Here is a 17,989-nt window from a genome sequence, read left to right on the forward strand (position 1 = left end):
CACAACCATACGAATATTGATCAAAATATTGTGCAAATAGAAAAATTGTTCGAAGGGGCTAACGCAACAGAAAAAAAAACATTCTGCAGGTTCAATCGGAAACCAAGGTTACGAAATCACAAACCCTTTTCGCACCACCCGCAATTATGTTCCCGGCCGCCACTAGAGAGCTACTTACGACACGTCCTGCTCACAGCGAAAATGACGTCAATTTAACTTACGTGTTAGCTCCGGCGAGAGCAAATATATTTCTGAATTTCTGTATAAAATAAGGCAATTACCCGGCAAGCTATGCTTACAAGCAAATTGATATTACCCAAATTTAGGCAAGCAACTCTCTTTCTCTCGTACTCAAGCCTCCCCCGCCTTCACACCGCCGCACACACACACACACACCTGCGGCCGAATCCGTCGATAGACTCGTGGCCTGGTAGCCGGGTCTCGTCTTCTAAGGCCAGCCAGAGATTCGTAATTAGCCCTCTTCGTGGGGCAACCAATTTCGGGCCCACCATTGTCCATTAAGCTGCGTGCAATTGAACTGCTCACAAAGCCTCCAAAGTGAACCGAGCGATAATTGCACGCCTAGAGGAGAAGGTATTCACGGCCCAACTTGCTCTCTAACATACAGACACAGTTGCAAGGGGTCCCTCGTCCCCTCGTCGTTTGTTTGGTGGTCCACTTTTGGCATCATTATTAACGCACATATTTCTCTTGTCCACCCTCGCATGCCTCTGCGCCTCTGCCACCGCCACCGCCAACTATTTTCACTTCATTTTTCTCCCAAACAATAGATCCATCAACAGCAGCAGCAGCAACATCATCATGATCATCATCATCATCATCATTTGAATGGCCATGGAATGACCCGCAAAGCGAAGAAAATTCGATCATCAGCCGGACCATTCTTTGCCGCTGTTTCTCCAACGGCGCCCCCATCCACAGAGTCATCTCAGAAGTTTGGTGATGGCCAAGAATCGAACGGTTTCTCTATCGGAAAACAGTGCCCCGGGGGGAAAGAAGGGGAATTGGGTTCGTCACCGGCCGATTCGGTGATTTGAGAAATTCACTCATTTTCAAGGCCCCGCCGTCGCGCCGTTCGGCCGAGTGATTGCTGAAATCGCGCAAATTATGACGCACAAAAGCGTTTGTGTGGTTTGGCTTTGGCACTTCGCGCAGCTGCCGACGATCGGATCGCCGATTGATCTGCTGCACAACGAACGAGTGTTTTGCTCCGAAGCAAGAACAATTAAATAATGACAGGCGGTGGTGAACGAGGGGGCTATCGATTTTCAGCGCTTCTGTGTGTGTGTGTGGGTGCGTGTATGTGATGATCATTGGAGGTAAAAAGTGTAATGGCCAAACACTCTCGCGTAACAATGCAACACCAAGACCGGCGCGGAATGGCCGTGAATTATCGGATCCATTGCGTGCGCCGGATTAGCTTTTCTTCGTATTTTGTTTTTCTCTTGGCTTAGAGTAAAGAGAAGTGATTGGTTGACGTGTTGATTTGTAACCGTGAGTGGGTTTTTTTAAACAAAAAAAAGACTCCGTAATGTCATTTTTTTGGTCAAGTCGCTTTGAATGTAGTGATGTTATGGATAACATACAGTGCCTCAAACTCAAATTCGTACGTCACTACTTTTGAAAGTCGAAAACAATCTTTCGAAACATTCTTTTTAGATAAAGTCATAGTATCACACGGGAGTAAAAAGGTATGCTAAAATGCGTTTAATTTCTTTAAAAAATTATTGTAGTTTAGCGAATGTATGAAAATTAATTCAAACTTATATTCGTACGTACGATATTTCAATTCAATGTTGAAGGAGTTGATCAATTTCAGGATTTCACCTTTAGTATGGTAGTCATTATTCATTGCAACTACCTTCAGCTTCAGCTTTAATCGTTATTTACGAGCTATTTGGTATATTTCAGAGGAATATAACCCATTCCATGAGGTTATGCATCAATGAATTAAATTTCAAATCTAGTTTTAGGATAAACTGACCAGAAGTCAGTCCCGCCAAAGATTCCGTCCCGCGGAACGTCCCGCATTTGGCAAAAGAAACGAAAATGTCCCGCGTTTCTGTGATATTTCAATACCAAATTTTATCATGTTGATTTTCTTAAATGGATGAACCTCAAAAAAAAAAAACTTTTATTTGGCAGACTGTTCAAGAGCGCTTCTAATGCATCCGAAGATTAATACGTTGAGCTGGTTTCATCGCACCGACATTGGGCTTTTTGTTTAGAGAGTGTCAACTGGAAGCGACAGCAACAAAATTGGAAAATGATTTTTATAAAAGTCCCCTATTGATCCGCAGGGACTATCGTGAGTCAGACGAAAAGTTCATCTTTGGTCCCCTAGCTCGGTCAGGGCTTAACAGGCTTTTAAATAAACCGGAAGAACTAGTGTATACTCGACAGGAAGAGGCAGAGTTGTTTCATGAAGTATCGTAAATGAAGCGCTGGGCGGTCTTACGGAAGTTGGCCGGAACCTGAACCATGGTGTTATTGGTCGGAACCGATGAAAAGATGTATATAGGCGTGTTATTTTACCTTTTCGTGGCTTTGGTGGTCGTCTGTCTTTCTATTGCGGCCAGTCGCCCAAAGAGATGATATTGTAAATACCAGATCGGCTATATCTGTCGGACACAAGTGTTTAACAAGTGTGTAGTGTTTAACACCGTAAAAACATTTATTGCACCCTAAAACCTTCACATGCCAAATTTGGTTTCATTTGCTCGAGTAATGCAGAAATTTGAGTTTCATTTGTATGCCCCCCCTTAGAGAGGGGGTGGTCTAACCATCATATAATCATTTGTTACACTCTAAAACCTCCATATGTGAAATTTCGTTTAATTTGCATGATTAATTTCCGAGTAATGTAGAAATTTGTGTTTAATTTGTATGGTAGCCCTCCCTTAGAGAGGGGTGAGGGGTCTCAAACTATCACGAAAACTTTCCCCGGACCCAAAAACCCCAACATACCAATTTTCATGTTGATCGGTTCAGTAGTTTCCGAGTCAGATAGAATCAGACAGACAGACAGAAATCCATTCATATCTATATATATATATATATATATATATATATATATATATATATATATATATACATATATATATATATATATATATATATATATATATATATATATATATATATATATATATATATATATATATATATATAGATATATATATATATATATATAGATTAATCAATTATATATTCGCCGAATTTATTGGACAACATACATTGCAACAACTGATAAATGCCTATTATCGGCTAATGGAGAATAATTCAGAAGACGCATCGATTTACATAAAAAACCTACTCATTTCAATCGTCAAATTGTTTAACTGTTTTAACTATATTTTCTGTTTGTGTTTCAAGCAAAAAATTGCTTACAACACGACATATATAGCAATATCGATTTTGAGTAATATGCGTTTGAAAACTCTTAACGAATCGTTACATTTGTCTTAGAGTTACCCCCCTATATAGAAATCAAAGACTTAGTCATATGTCAAAATAAATCTACACAATTCCTTCTACCTTCACTTCCTTTGGATGTTGTCTTGAATTGTACAGGCGTTGGAATTTTTCAATTCATTTGCCTATAGCCTTGAAAAAGGCCGATTTAAAAAACTCATCTCAGTCTCTCGGCCTTGGAAATAAGAAGTAAATATATATAGTATATACTATATATATATAGTATATATAGTATATACAGAATAAGTGCAATTTTAGCTTGCACTAAGCGGCGCAAACCAGTCCCAAATCAGTGAAGCAATAAAATTTTGAAATTAAGTCTCAGCCTCAGTATTAACGTGTACTGTTGATTGCTGTCTAGAGCGACAATGAAACACTGAATATTTTTAATATCGAAATAGTTTTTCTGTATCTCTTAACTAAATATCGTCTCCAACGCTCCCAAAAACATCACTCCCAAGGAAATAATTGACAAATTATGCTATGAAGCATCTTTCACAGAACGGCAACACAAAATCCAAACCGAATCGAGTGTGTGGTGACGCCGGATTCGATAATAAACGCAGCAAACAAATTTTCACCATCAGTTTTCAACTGAATAATACAGCTCACGCTGTGGTAAAATACCCTCTTCAATTCGGGTCGCAACAAGACGCAACATGCGGTTTGCCGCAAGCAACTTGATGACATGTGCTCACTCCTTCCTGAGCCACGGTTGATCTTGAGAGACTTTAACTCTCACGGAACTGCCTGGGGGGAACAGTACGATGTCAATCGTTCATTGTTGATATATGACCTTTGTAACAGCTTCAATATGACCGTTTTAAACACTGGGGAAACAACACGTGTACCTAAACCTCCTGCTAACCCAAGTGCTCTTGACCTCTCGCTTTGCTCGAATTCACTATCGTTAGATTGCAAGTGGAATGTAATCCAGGACCCCAACGGTAGTGATCACTTGCCAATCAAAATTTCCATCACCATTGGGTCGAATTCTTCTGAATCTATAAACATGGCATATGACCTCACAAGACACATTGACTGGAAAAAGTATGCGGACGCGATTGCTCTAGCCATCAATTCTAGAGATGGTTTGCCTCCATTGGAGGAGTATAACTTCATTTCTCGTTTGATATATGATAGCGCGGTTCGCGTTCAAACGAAACCCATCCCAGGCTCCACTATTCGTCGAAGGCCTCCCAATCCATGGTGGGATAGCCAATGTTCCAAGCTTTATCAGGATAAATCGAATGCATTTACAGCTTTTCGGAAACGTGGAACCCCTGAAAATTTTCAAACGTATTCAGCCCTTGAGAATCAGTTCAAAAATTTGGTCAAAGGGAAAAAACGTGCTTATTGGCGAAATTTCGTGGGAGGTTTATCACGAGAAACGTCAATGAAAAAATTATGGAAAGTGGCTCGAAACATGAGAAATCGCTCTTCATCGAATGAAAGCGAGGAATATTCACATCGATGGATTTTTAATATTGCACGGAAGGTTTGTCCTGATTCCGCACCTGTGCAAAAAATTGTTCGAGGTATACCACAAGATAGGTGCGATCTTGATTCCGAGTTTTCGATGGTAGAATTCTCTCTTGCTCTCCTTTCTTGTAACAATTCTGCTCCGGGATCGGATAGAATTAAGTTCAACTTGCTGAAAAACCTCCCTGATGTGGCGAAACATCGCTTGTTGAATTTATTCAATCAGTTTCTGGAGCATAATATTGTTCCAGATGATTGGAGACAAGTGCGAGTTATAGCTATTGAAAAACCCGAAAAACCCGCGTCCGACTTCAATTCGTGCCGCCCAATAGCAATGCTGTCTTGTATACGGAAATTGTTGGAGAAAATGATCTTGTTTCGCCTTGATCGTTGGGTTGAAACGAATGGCCTACTCTCAGATACACAATATGGGTTCCGCAGGGGCAAGGGGACCAATGATTGTCTTGCGTTGCTTTCTTCAGAAATTCAAATGGCTTACGCCGGAAAAAAAACAAATGGCTTCAGTATTCTTGGACATAAAGGGGGCCTTTGATTCTGTTTCAATAGAGGTTTTGTCAGACAAATTACACTCTCGGGGTCTGCCGCCCCTATTGAATAATATGTTATATAACTTGCTTTGTGAGAAACATTTGAACTTTTCTCACGGAAATTCGGCAGTAAGTCGGGTCTCTTACATGAGCCTCCCCCAGGGCTCATGTTTAAGCCCCCTTTTGTACAACTTCTATGTAAGCGACATTGACAATTGCCTTACACAAAATTGCAGCCTAAGACAACTTGCAGATGATGGAGTGGTGTCTGTCGTAGGATCAAACGAATCCGACCTGCAAGAACCCTTATAAGATACTTTGAACAATTTTTCAACCTGGGCCATTGGGCTAGGGATCGAATTCTCCACGGAGAAAACAGAGATGGTGGTTTTTTCTAGGAAGCATAGACCAGCAAAACCAAAGCTTCAACTTTTGGGTAAACCGATCACGCATGCTATGTCATTCAAGTATCTTGAGGTCTGGTTCGACTCCAAATGTACTTGGGGGGGCCATATTAGGTATCTGAGTAAAAAATGCCAACAAAGAATAAACTTTCTCCGTACAATTACCGGCACCTGGTGGGGAGCCCATCCCGAAGATCTTATAATGTTGTATCGAACAACTATTCTCTCAGTGATGGAGTATGGCAGTTTCTGTTTTTAATCAGCTACCAAAAAACACCTCATTAAACTCGAGCGTATTCAGTATTGCGTTGGGATGTATGCCCTCAACGCATACCATGAGTCTCGAGGTTTTGGCAGGCGTACTCCCACTAAAAGATCGCTTCAATTTATTATCTCTTCGGTTCTTCATCCGGTGTAAGGTCATGAACCCTTTGGTGATCGGAAATTTTGAGCAGCTGATCGAACTAAATTTTCACTCCGGATTCATGAGTTCATATCATGAATTCGTCTCCATGCAGGTTGATCCTTCTTCGTATATTCCCAACCGTGTTTGTTTTCCTGACTACATCAATTCCTCTGTATATTTTGATCTGTTCATGAAGCAAGATATCCATGGATATTCAGATTACCAACGATCGAGGATCGCTCCAACGATCTTCGATGAAAAATATAGGGGTATCAATTGTGATAATATGTACTTTACTGATGGGTCCACTATAAATGAGTCCACAGGATTTGGAGTGTTCAACGAATTTTTTAGCACCTCACACAGTCTTCAGAATCCTTGCTCAGTGTATATTGCTGAATTGGCAGCAATTCATTGGGCGCTGGACAGCGTCGCCTCACGACCTGTTGAACACTATTACATTGTAACGGATAGTCTTAGTTCTGTCGAAGCTATCCGTTCAGTGAGGCCGGAAAAGCACTCGCCGTACTTCCTTGAGAGAATACGAAAAATTTTGAGAGCTTTATCCAGACGCTGTTATGTCATTACTTTTGTCTGGGTCCCTTCACATTGCTCAATTCCGGGTAATGAGAGGGCTGACTCATTAGCAAAGGTAGGTGCAATTGAAGGCGATATTTATCAGCGCCAATCAATGAATTTTATTCTTTAGTCCGCAAAAATACCATCGCTAACTGACAACGCAAGTGGAATGAAGATGAATTTGGCCGTTGGTTTCACTCGATTATCCCTAAGGTTAACCTCAATCCGTGGCTCAAAAGTCTGGAATTGAGTCGGGACTTTATTCGCACCTTCTCCCGACTCATGTCCAATCACTGTTCGTTAGATGCACTACTCTTTCGTTTCAATCTTGCCAGCAGCAATCTCTGTGTTTGTGGCGAAGGTTATCGCGACATCAAGCACGTTGTTTGGTCGTGCGAGCTGTATCTTGTCGCCAGATCGAATTTAGTAGTCTCCCTTCGGGCCCGAGGAAGACAGCCCAATGTGCCGGTGAGAGATGTGTTGGCTCGGTTAGACCTTGATTACATGTCCCATATATATGTTTTCCTTAAAGCTATCGATCTTCGTGTGTGATTGTCCCTATGTCCTTATACCCTCCTTTCCTTCCTTTGCGGGTAATTCGTCCCCTTTCTATAAATAGTAGAATAAGTTGAAATGTAAAAACACTATAGATATACGAACAGATTTAAGAATTGAGTGTTCATCAACATTGTTACAGTTTCCTTATACCCCATCCTTCTCCTAAAAATATGTCACCCTTCTAAACTCGAGTACACCGCGAGTAATCGGTTTTCCACCTTACTAACCATAGATGTAAGAAAATTGTTTATATATATATATAAAATTATATTTAAGAATTCGGCTCCTTTAAACTTAAGTTACTGAGCCTGCAAAAATAAACGAATTAATAAAAAAAAAGACGCAACATAGACGCAAACCGGGATGATCTCGTCGAGATATCGTGAACGAGGAACACAGCATAGGAAACTGATGCACACTATGCAGCGGCCAGATGAAGCGAGCTGTGTGCATTTTCATGCATTTGAAGAGACGTTAGTGCACAAATTGAGCGAAAGCCCTCGAGTTGCGGCAGCTTGGGCAAGAATGCAGCGCAAAATGTCAGAAACATTAGGACAATAACAACAACTATTTTGTGAGGATCAATTGCGATATATCAATCATATCAATCATAGAAAAAGAAATTTATTATTAAAAAACATCGTTACATATGCTAATTTCATTGATGATGCTAGCGGAATAACAGACATCGACAACACACAATTTGTTAAAACAATAATAACTGAAAATAGTTATGGACCTTACACTTGATTAAGAAGTACCGCTTTCGGTATCCTCTCTCAAGGATAATATTGCACTTCTCCGAAGTGTTTTCTGATGTGCAGCACGTAGCAGCAAAACGCACAGATTGGGATCATAATAGGAACTACTTTATTGAACTAAATTTGGGCGTTATATATTCTTACTTCTAATAGGGTGCGTTATCAAATTAAGATAAAAAATCACAGACAGAGGAACGGCTGGGAGAAAGGCACTATTTACGATTTCAAGTCAACACGATGTGAGTCAGCTCATATACATTCCATGCGAAACCGATATAGTGGTTCTCAGCTTTGCGTGGAAAGTGGTAGTTTTGTTCTTTATCGCAAAACATTAGACCCGTATTTTTAATTTTTTCAGTAGGGTGACCATTTCCATCTTAGGGTTGTCCGAAAAATCAACTTTTTCATAACTTTTGAACTAATTGACTATTGACATATAAAATTAAAGTCAATTACCAGGTCTTTTTTACAATTACTACAATTCGAATTCTGTTCTCGTTATTATTGATTGTATTCGTTTTTTATTGTTTTCATGGTCTCGGGACCAAGGACGCTATATTTTTTATATTTTGTCTGAAAAGCTGAGGATTTTTCACATAACATATGTCTAAAATAAAGAGGCGTTTCTTTATCGTTTTTGAGTTATAATGTTTCAAAGTTAACCGATGGTCCAAAAAATGACTCTGATAAAAAATGTATTACTTTCGAACTACTGAACCGATTCAGATAATCGAAATATCAAATTAAAGCCAATTTGCTTTTTTGAAAAAAATATACATTTGCCAATTGATTGAATTCTAGTCGCATACATCCATTCTAGTCGCATAGATATATTGAACGAAGACTGAAAAGATGTTAAATTCGAAAAAAAATAGCTTAAAAACGAAAAACAACAAATCTCTAATTTTTGGATATGTTATGTAAAAAAATCTCAGCTTTCAAGAAAGAATATTAAAAAATATAGCATCCTTGGTCCCGAAACCATGTAAACTATAAAAAAACTAGTACAATAAATAATTACGAAATCAAAATCCATTTTTTTTTTCGCAATTCTAATATTTTTCAGAAAAGACTATCAGCTTTAATTTCAGCTCTATCGAACCATAGGGAGAGTGACGCAAAGCGATCAAAGTTTGAGTTTTTTGAAAATCGAAAAATCACCCAAGGGGGGAGTAAAGGAAATTAGGGTTTTCGATTTTTTTTTATGTCAAATGTCTTGAAATTGCACGAAACGTCGAGATCTAGTGTCATCTCGAAAAAAAATTGTCAGAAATCGGCATTCTAGGACTTGCAAAATATTAGCTCATTCAGACGTTATTTACTAGTGTCACAAACGTTGAAATCTGAGATTTTTTTTTGAAAAACGAAAAATCACCGAAAATATTCAAAAATCACTATTTTTACCCCATTGTACATATCATAGCCATTTAAATTCCACTTTAACGTTGAATGGTTACATTTATTTCTTGAATTAAGTCATATTTTAAACATAAAAGAAATATGTTTTAAACTGTATACAATCGAGTCAAAAGTTGTATATAATTGAATCACATATAATCGAGTCTGTATATAATCGAATCCGACCTGTATATCATTTATATAATATACATGCTATTGCTATATAAGAACAAAATGAGTGAGCGAAACAAGAGACACATTGCAAATAAGGACGCATCAAAGCTTTTTGCATACTTTGCCACATACACGGCCTAGACCGGAAATGGTAAGATTCACGTTTATGTCCTGCTTTTTACTCTTAGAAAACACTTTCCAACATCATTTTATAATGAAGTGTAATATTATCACGCATTGGTGCAATAGCACCATTGTCTATGTGAGCGTGGTCGTGTAGAACAAGCTTGCATTCCAGCCGGCACTGGTTCGATCCCCGCTGACATCGTTTGGTTTTTTTTTTCCAAGCTGACGTTTTCTCTGAGAGAAAGTGATGTCTGCTCCCATACATACAAACATTTCAAAACTTTTGAAGAAGGTGCTTTTATTTGTTCATTTCACCCTTCAGCACACGAAAATGCAACACTAATGGTGTTGGTGATTACTTCTGCTATGCAAACATGAGCAGTATATTTATTTTTTTTTCAGAATTTTGGAAAAAAAACAGAAAGTGGGTTATATATATGGTATAACCGCAATGGTGACGTAGGACTATCGTTGATTCAGTGATCCTTTGTTTGAAGTTGAATCTGAATCCATTCTGAATGAATGAATAAATGAATATTTGGGGGACTTCGAAAACGAGAGCGTTACGTTGGAGGTACAAGGTTTTATGCATCCAATATTGGATACGAAAATATCCTACTGATGGGGAACAATAATCTTCAGAAGCTATCCTGTTAATTGGATTGCCGAATATGTTGATAAGAGCAAAACTCGAGGAAGGAATTGTCCGATTTAGGGCTGTCTTTATACTATCATATTTTCTGTATCAAACATTTATTCCATGTAACGGAGAAACATGTTATTTGCAAGTGGTTGAAAAATCTTGAACGAGAATTGTGTCAGAAAATAATCTGATATTCTATGATTATTCTGATTCTATGACATTTATCTGAATTCCATTTAAACGAATGCAGCATTCGTCTGAATGTTGCATTTACTCAAGAATAACGTTTACCCGAATGAGCTTTCAACCGAATGTAAGTGTTATCCGGGCTATATACCCGAAAATACAAACGTTTAATTATTAGAAGGCGCTTTTTATTTATTTATTTTTTAAAGTTGTATTAATATAATATCACATGTCATATGAAAAAAATACCTTCTAATAGCAAAACGTGTGTATTTTCGGGTAAATAGCACGGATAAAACTTACATTCGGGTAAACGTTATTCTTGAGTAAATGCAACATTCAGATGAATGCTGCATTCGTTTAAATGGAATTCAGACAAATGTCATAGAATCAGAATCAAAATTGTTCATATCTATTTCTCCTCTGCTCAACTATGGACAATTCAAAGCGGCATTCTGTTCATCTTCCGCAATTTTTCTATTTTTAGAACAAATGAAAATAGCATTAAACTATCAAATAAGATTCTTATGTGTATGGGGCAAATATCGTTTGTGGCAATATTGGTTTTCAAGATTGAATTCCGACATTATTGATATTGCAGATGCAAAATGTATTGTTGATCAATTATTTATTTATATTTAGTCGGCCGCCAGATTACTGATTAACGCTGGCATGATTATTCTCTCATTTCTCCTCGAGCCCAAATCGATACTGATTGGAACGCAGGCAACCTATTTAGGTAACATGCAATTCAATCTCTAGAGAACACTCAGTAAGCATCTATGATCATCTACAAATCATTTCTAAACATCTCCATCCATAGGTAACCCGCATTCCCCGACTGGATTCTGCTCGTTAGAAAACTTATGACGTGCAACAAAAAAGAAAACTACTGTTAAGCATTTTATATGGCTCTATTCTACCATCCCCATCCACTCCAGAAGCCCCAGAAGCGTCAGAATATATAATTTCGAAAGTGTGCTTCTCTCCGTTCAGTGTCACGCGTGCTTTTGGCTCTGTGTAGGCACAGTTTCACCTTCTTCTCGCCAGCCTCAGAGACTCAGGTAAAAACACTGTAGAAAGAAGCCAACAGATCCAAGAGATACACACGTAAGGCTGCGGCACTGGCACTGGATTAGGAACAGTAGCAGCAGAAAAAACAAAACACATTCCAACCTTGAGACGATTTTTGCCTCTCGGAAACCATAACCCCGTTTCTCTCGGCAACCTCCCCCAAGCTTCGGCGAGTGGTTTTGCTTTCCTCTGCCAAATGCCGTGCGCCGTTTCGAGACTAAAGATTCGAGCTAATTATTTTCTTTCGCCCCCTCCCCAATGCCACAGTTTGGCCGACAGGCGCTCCGCTTGCTTGCTCCCCCAGCTGACCCCGAAAGCAAATGCACATTCGAGCCGGGCGCAACCTTCAGCTGGAAAGAAAATTGCAAAGTTGAGAGAGATACCTTCGCCAAAAAAAAAACAGCGCAAATAAACAAACAACAAAACACACGCACGGTGCCTTTCCTTCGAACTAATCAATTTCACTGCCACTGGTGTTGTTGGGGTTTTTGGTCTTCGAAATCCGAGAACGGGCAATCGGCTCGCATGTTAACGGTATCGGCAGAATAGGCCTTTACTTTCTGCGAGTGATTAGCTCTCGTTTTCGTTCGACGTCCGTTCGTTTGATGGCCTATCCGTGAGCGAAATGCGATCAAGCGTAAGGATTATGCTATTGTTATGGTTTGTTTATCATTTACGGAGATGACTGACAGCCGAAAGGATGCCGCTGCTCGGCGGCGGAAAAATACTAATAGAGATCTTGTTTCAAGATTTGTGTTGCCGTTGCAAACATCACATGCTGAGTGTGGGAATGTTACGCAGAGTAGTGCATCATTTTTTTTCTCCGCTAAGGCAAATCTCCGACGCAAGGTTGGGTTGTGTCAGAATTTCCTCAATAATCATTCAAATCACCTTCGGATAGCGGCGCAACCATCCGCCGGGTAACCTCTTTCTCATGCGAGCGATTATCAATTCGACCAGATTATGTGTGGCTGCTTGTGTGTGTGTGTTTGTGAGGTTACAAATGTGTGGTGCCACCTCCGGTGGTGATTGATGACGAGACGACCCAAAACGCGCAGAGGAAGTCTGCGTAATGGACCGCAGCGCAGCCTCTGTCGGAAACGGGTTTGTCGCTGTCGCAGTCACCGCCATCGTTGATGTCACCCAGAAAAGACTTCGCTCCGCCATCGACCATTTCCGTTTCAAGTTTTGCGCAGTTTTTACAGGGTTACCTTGGCTGTTTTTTTTGCGCTGTTTTATGAGGCGACTTACATTGCTACCGCGCTGTAATTTAATATTTGTGCCTCAGTTGGCGTTTGCAATTCCGATTCCGAGGGTCATCCTTGGCAGGAAACATAATCGTGGGATCGGCCCGAGTGGTGACCAGCGGAACAAACATCTGAATATGCGCATGAGCAGTAGGAACTAGGTCGACACAAAGATAGGCAGTCCGTCGGTGAGTCAGTCGTCGCCTTCCACTCGAACCTTGGAAGCGCCAACGAGACGGAAAGTCTCGAAAGAAGAATAAGGAGTTCGCCCAATTAAACTTATTTTTTCGTTATGAGGTTTATCAGCTGCTTTAAATCTGTGGCTGAGCCAAACCAGTGCACAAAAAAGTGGTTCATTGTGCGCGGAGACCTGTCTCCGCTGTGATAAAGTATGAATTTTATTATCTCCGTAGGCCGAACTAATTGGTCATTCTGGGCTATAAGCAGCTCGGTACCGGTTCGGCTAGATGACTGGGTTTTGCGAGTGCATTGAGGAACTCTAAAGAGCTCAAATTTTCTCATTGCCCTCGAAGAAATAGTTTTTTTTAACTAAGGCCTGCTAGGTCCTAGCAGGGCCCTCGTTGGCCTAGTCAGGTTATGAAAAGGGAACACACCACGTTCTTACGTTTCCTAACAAGACAAAGTTTTTATTGTATTTTCTTTCCTGTGTTATTTCCCTAGCTCCTCACTTGTTTTACAGGGTACTAACAAGTGTCGTGTGTAAGTGTCTGGACCCACCGATGATCCTTCCTTACTTCAGCTCGCGTTGGCTCGATTTTCCGGCGGAGAATTAGATCCGGTTCGTTGCTGCGTTGTCTTCAGGGGTCCTTCTTCTTGGGATTTCAGCGTTTATTGCTTAGACGGAGTGCGACTCACATTTTGTGAAGGGATTTGATAGTAAGGGAATTTTGTTCCACGAAATAACTTTTGCTTTCCCGATTCGTCGAGAACACGTCTAGTTTTGAGTCCCGACTCGATCCAACCGGAACAATCTCGAACCGCCAGATAAAACTCGTCTGGGTTCGTTCACACCGCTTTCAGTCGTGCCAACCTCTGCGATGTTTTAACACTTTAAGGACCGGGAAGAAATATGTAAGACAAACGCCAGGGACCACAAGTTTCTGTTCAACGTCTTGCTGGATTTAATGAATAATGAATTATTTCAGTTGAAATAAATGGATTGTTTATCAAGTAACAACCTTCAAGTTGTTCGAATAGAGTTATCGAAGTTATTCGATAGAGAAATATTTCACCTATTTTCCAGCCGCAATTTGATTAATCGGAAAAGGGTCTGAGAAAAGTTATAGGCCAAGTTGTATGGGAGGGAGTCAACCGCGAATAAGAGGTTTTCTACATTACTAACCATAGAATTAGGAAATTGTTTATATATAGTTATAAAAATATAGTTAAGAATTCGGCTCCTTCAACTTATGTAACTGAACTTGTGAAAATAAACGAACTTATAAAAAACAAGTTGTATGGGAGAAATCAATTATTTAAAAACAAAAATTAAAAAAGTTATTTGAAAGGACCGAAGACACATTCTCGAGATAGTACTCATTCGATAAAGAATATTTTTATTTATCTTTAGCCAAATTTTCATTGGTACAACTTGTATGGGTGAAATAAATTAATTTAAAGAAAATTGAAAAAAGTTATTTGAAAAGACCCAAAAAACATTTTCGAGATAATACTCATAGGATGAAGAATATTTTCATACATCTTTAGCCAAATTTTAATTGGTCCGAAAAGGGTATGAGAAAATATATTGGCCAAAACGTTCACGAGTTGTACGAGTTGACGTAAAAAGTAAATAGGAAGTAAAAATTTCAATTGTATAGAAAATTTGACTATTTTTCGAATCCCTATCTGAAAACGTGAAAAACGTACCTTTCAATTTTTAGCACGCCATTCTCAATAGCTTTGAGATAAAAAATTGAAAAAAATACTGAAAGTGCATCTTACTGTGATATATCGAGAAATATAATCAAAAAATAAATTCCTAAAAAAATAAAATATTTAAAAAAATCTTGAAATGTTGGTTTTTCTTTGCATTTAGAGATTCAGTACTATTATTCAGTACTATAATTCGTATTTTAATGTGTTCCTACGCCTTTTATAGATATGGGTGATTTTTCTCAGATAGTAATTCTATATGATTCACTATAAGAGCTATAGTGAAAAAATGAGTTTTCCTTTTTTCTCCATTCCCAATAGGCTTGGAAATGAAAATTTGAGAAAGTACATTTACTATGGTGTACCGCGACAAAGTATAACAAAATTCTATCCCCTGCATAAAAAATCCTGGATGTATAGAATTTATTAGAGTTATCAAAATCGTTTTTCTCGATGATTATTTATTGAACTATTTATTATCAAATTCGAATTCGAAATTTTTCGTTCATACAATAGTATCTCAGTACTGAATGGTCCACAACAACGTTATAGAATTCAAATGAAAGATAGTTGCTAACGTTAATTGGATTTGCTATCTTTGAAAAAACAGAAAGAAATCGATTTCTTATTTCTTCCCGACATTTTTATCCACTACATCAACATACAATCCAAATTTCTCTGTAAAATATTCCGTGTAAATCCATGTAAATTATGCTTTAAAGAGATTTATATCCCATCTTCAGGCGTTGACATTTCACGATATTAAAGCATTTCAAAAATCGCCTTAAAATTTTGACTTCGCACTCTATTCCTCCATTTTTTTTTTCGAGTGTAAAAAAGTTCTATTTTTATTTTCGATAAATTTGTTAATAGTAATTTCCATCACGGGTACTAATCCCGCCGTTCTGCAAAAATCCTTGCAAGATACCCTGAACAACCTGTTCACGTGGGCTCTCAAGCTGGGTATCGAATTCTCTACGGAGAAAACCGAAATGGTCGTTTTTTCTAGGAAGCACGAACCCGCCCAATTCCAGCTTCACCTATCCGGCAAAGCGATCAGGCACTCGATGTTTTTCAAATACCTTGGAGTATATTTTGACTCTAAATGTACCTGGGGAATACACATTGCGTATTTGAAACAGAAATGCCAGCAAAGAATCAATTTTCTCCAAACAATAACCGGAACATGGTGGGGCGCCCATCCAGGAGACCTCATTCAGTTGTACAAAACAACGATATTATCAGTGTTGGAATATGGCAGTTTTTGCTTCCGATCAGCTGCCAGAACTTATATTCTCAAGCTGGAGAGAATACAATATCGTTGCTTGCGTATACCAATGGGGTGTTTGCATTCGACACATACGATGAGTCTCGAAGTCTTGGCAGGAGTACCCCCGCTTACTCTTCGATTCACAGAATTATCCTACAGATTTCTCATCCGTTGCAAGATTATGAATCCATTGGTGATTGATAACTTCGAAAATCTACTCCAACTGACTCCTCAGTCAAGTTTTATGTCTTTGTACCATGATTTCCTTACCCATGAAGTGCACCCTTCACCGGGCATCTCCAACCAATTTTGCTTCCCATACTTTTGCAATTCCTCTGTCAATTTTGATCTGTCCATGCTACAAAAAATCCATGGAATCCCAGATCATCTACGCTCCGATTCTATTCCGCCGATATTTTCGGCAGAATATGGGAAAGTTAGATCTGATAAAATGTTCTTTACTGACGGTTCATTCATAAACGGGTCCACTGGCTTCGGCATCTTCAATGAAAATTCCAGTGCCGCTTTCAAACTCAAAGATCCTTGTTCCGTGTATGTCGCTGAACTGGGTGCGATATACTACGCACTAAGGATCATTGAAACATTGCCCATCGACCATTATTTTATTTTTTCAGACAGTCTCAGCTCAATAGAGGCAATTCGTTCAATGAAAGTTGATAAACGCTCATCTTATTTCCTAACAAGAATAAGACATCTATTGAGTGTTTTGGTCGAAAAATTATTCAAGATTACCTTAGCATGGGTTCCCTCTCATTGCTCGATTCCGGGGAATGAGAAAGCGGACTCGCTAGCTAAGGTGGGCGCTTCAGAAGGCACACTTTTTGAAAGGCAAATTGCTTATAACGAATTTTTTCACATTCCTCGTCAGGACACACTCGTTAGTTGGCAGCGCATGTGGAGTGAAGATGAGTTCGGTCGTTGGTTACACACGATTATCCCTAAGGTTTCGACGAAAGCTTGGTTTAAGGGATTGAATGTCGGTCGTGATTTCATTCGCGTGATATCTCGGCTTATGTCCAATCACTACAACCTAAACGCGCATCTCTATCGCATTGGGCTCGCAGCAAACAATCTTTGTGATTGTGGCGATGGCTACCACGACATCGAGCATGTTGTCTGGTCGTGTATCCGGTTCCATGCTGCTCGCTCTCAGCTCTCTAGAGCACTGATAGCACAAGGCAGACAATCGGATATCCCCGTCCGGGATAGCTTAGGTAGCCGGGATCCTGATCTTCTGCTTCATCTATACCTGTTCCTCAGAAACGCCGATGTCAACGTTTAATGATGTTTCCTTCGTTGTGTCCCTGTTTCGTATCCCTCCTATCCGATTTATAAACTTTTACTTAGTCGCGGCAATACATACACACACTCTTTACAGATACACGGGCCAAAGGTTGTGCAGTCCACTGATGATTCAACAAAAGCCAAAGGTTGTACCGCTCATGACAACTCTACACGAGCTGATGATTGCGCCGGCTAGTGACCATTCTATCCTGGATTCCTCGAGAAGACGCACCACGCTAGATATGGGGTACAGACTAGGGGGGCGTTGCTGATTAATGGTCAGCTGCATCCCAATAGGAAGTATCCCGTGTCGGGCACACGTACAGAGCATCGAAGACTGCGACATACCAATTATGAGAACACTTGTAATACTAACCTCGAGCCAACCGCGAGTAATCGGTTACATATTACTAACATAGTTATAAGGCAAACATTGT

General features: G+C 39.6%; 1 protein-coding gene and 1 pseudogene across 1 annotated transcript in view; one reads left to right on the top strand and one right to left on the bottom strand.

Annotated features, from left to right (window-relative positions):
* Window positions 1-13,008, bottom strand: part of LOC129774491 (DNA damage-binding protein 1-like) — a 36,373-nt pseudogene extending 23,365 nt beyond the window's left edge.
* The window catches only part of LOC129775821 (zinc finger protein sens), a 379,673-nt gene that overhangs the window by 15,486 nt on the left and 346,198 nt on the right, over window positions 1-17,989 (top strand). The window lies entirely within an intron of this gene.

The sequence above is a fragment of the Toxorhynchites rutilus genome, chromosome 3, assembly GCF_029784135.1.
Source record: "Toxorhynchites rutilus septentrionalis strain SRP chromosome 3, ASM2978413v1, whole genome shotgun sequence".
Taxonomy (NCBI): Eukaryota; Metazoa; Arthropoda; class Insecta; order Diptera; family Culicidae; genus Toxorhynchites; species Toxorhynchites rutilus.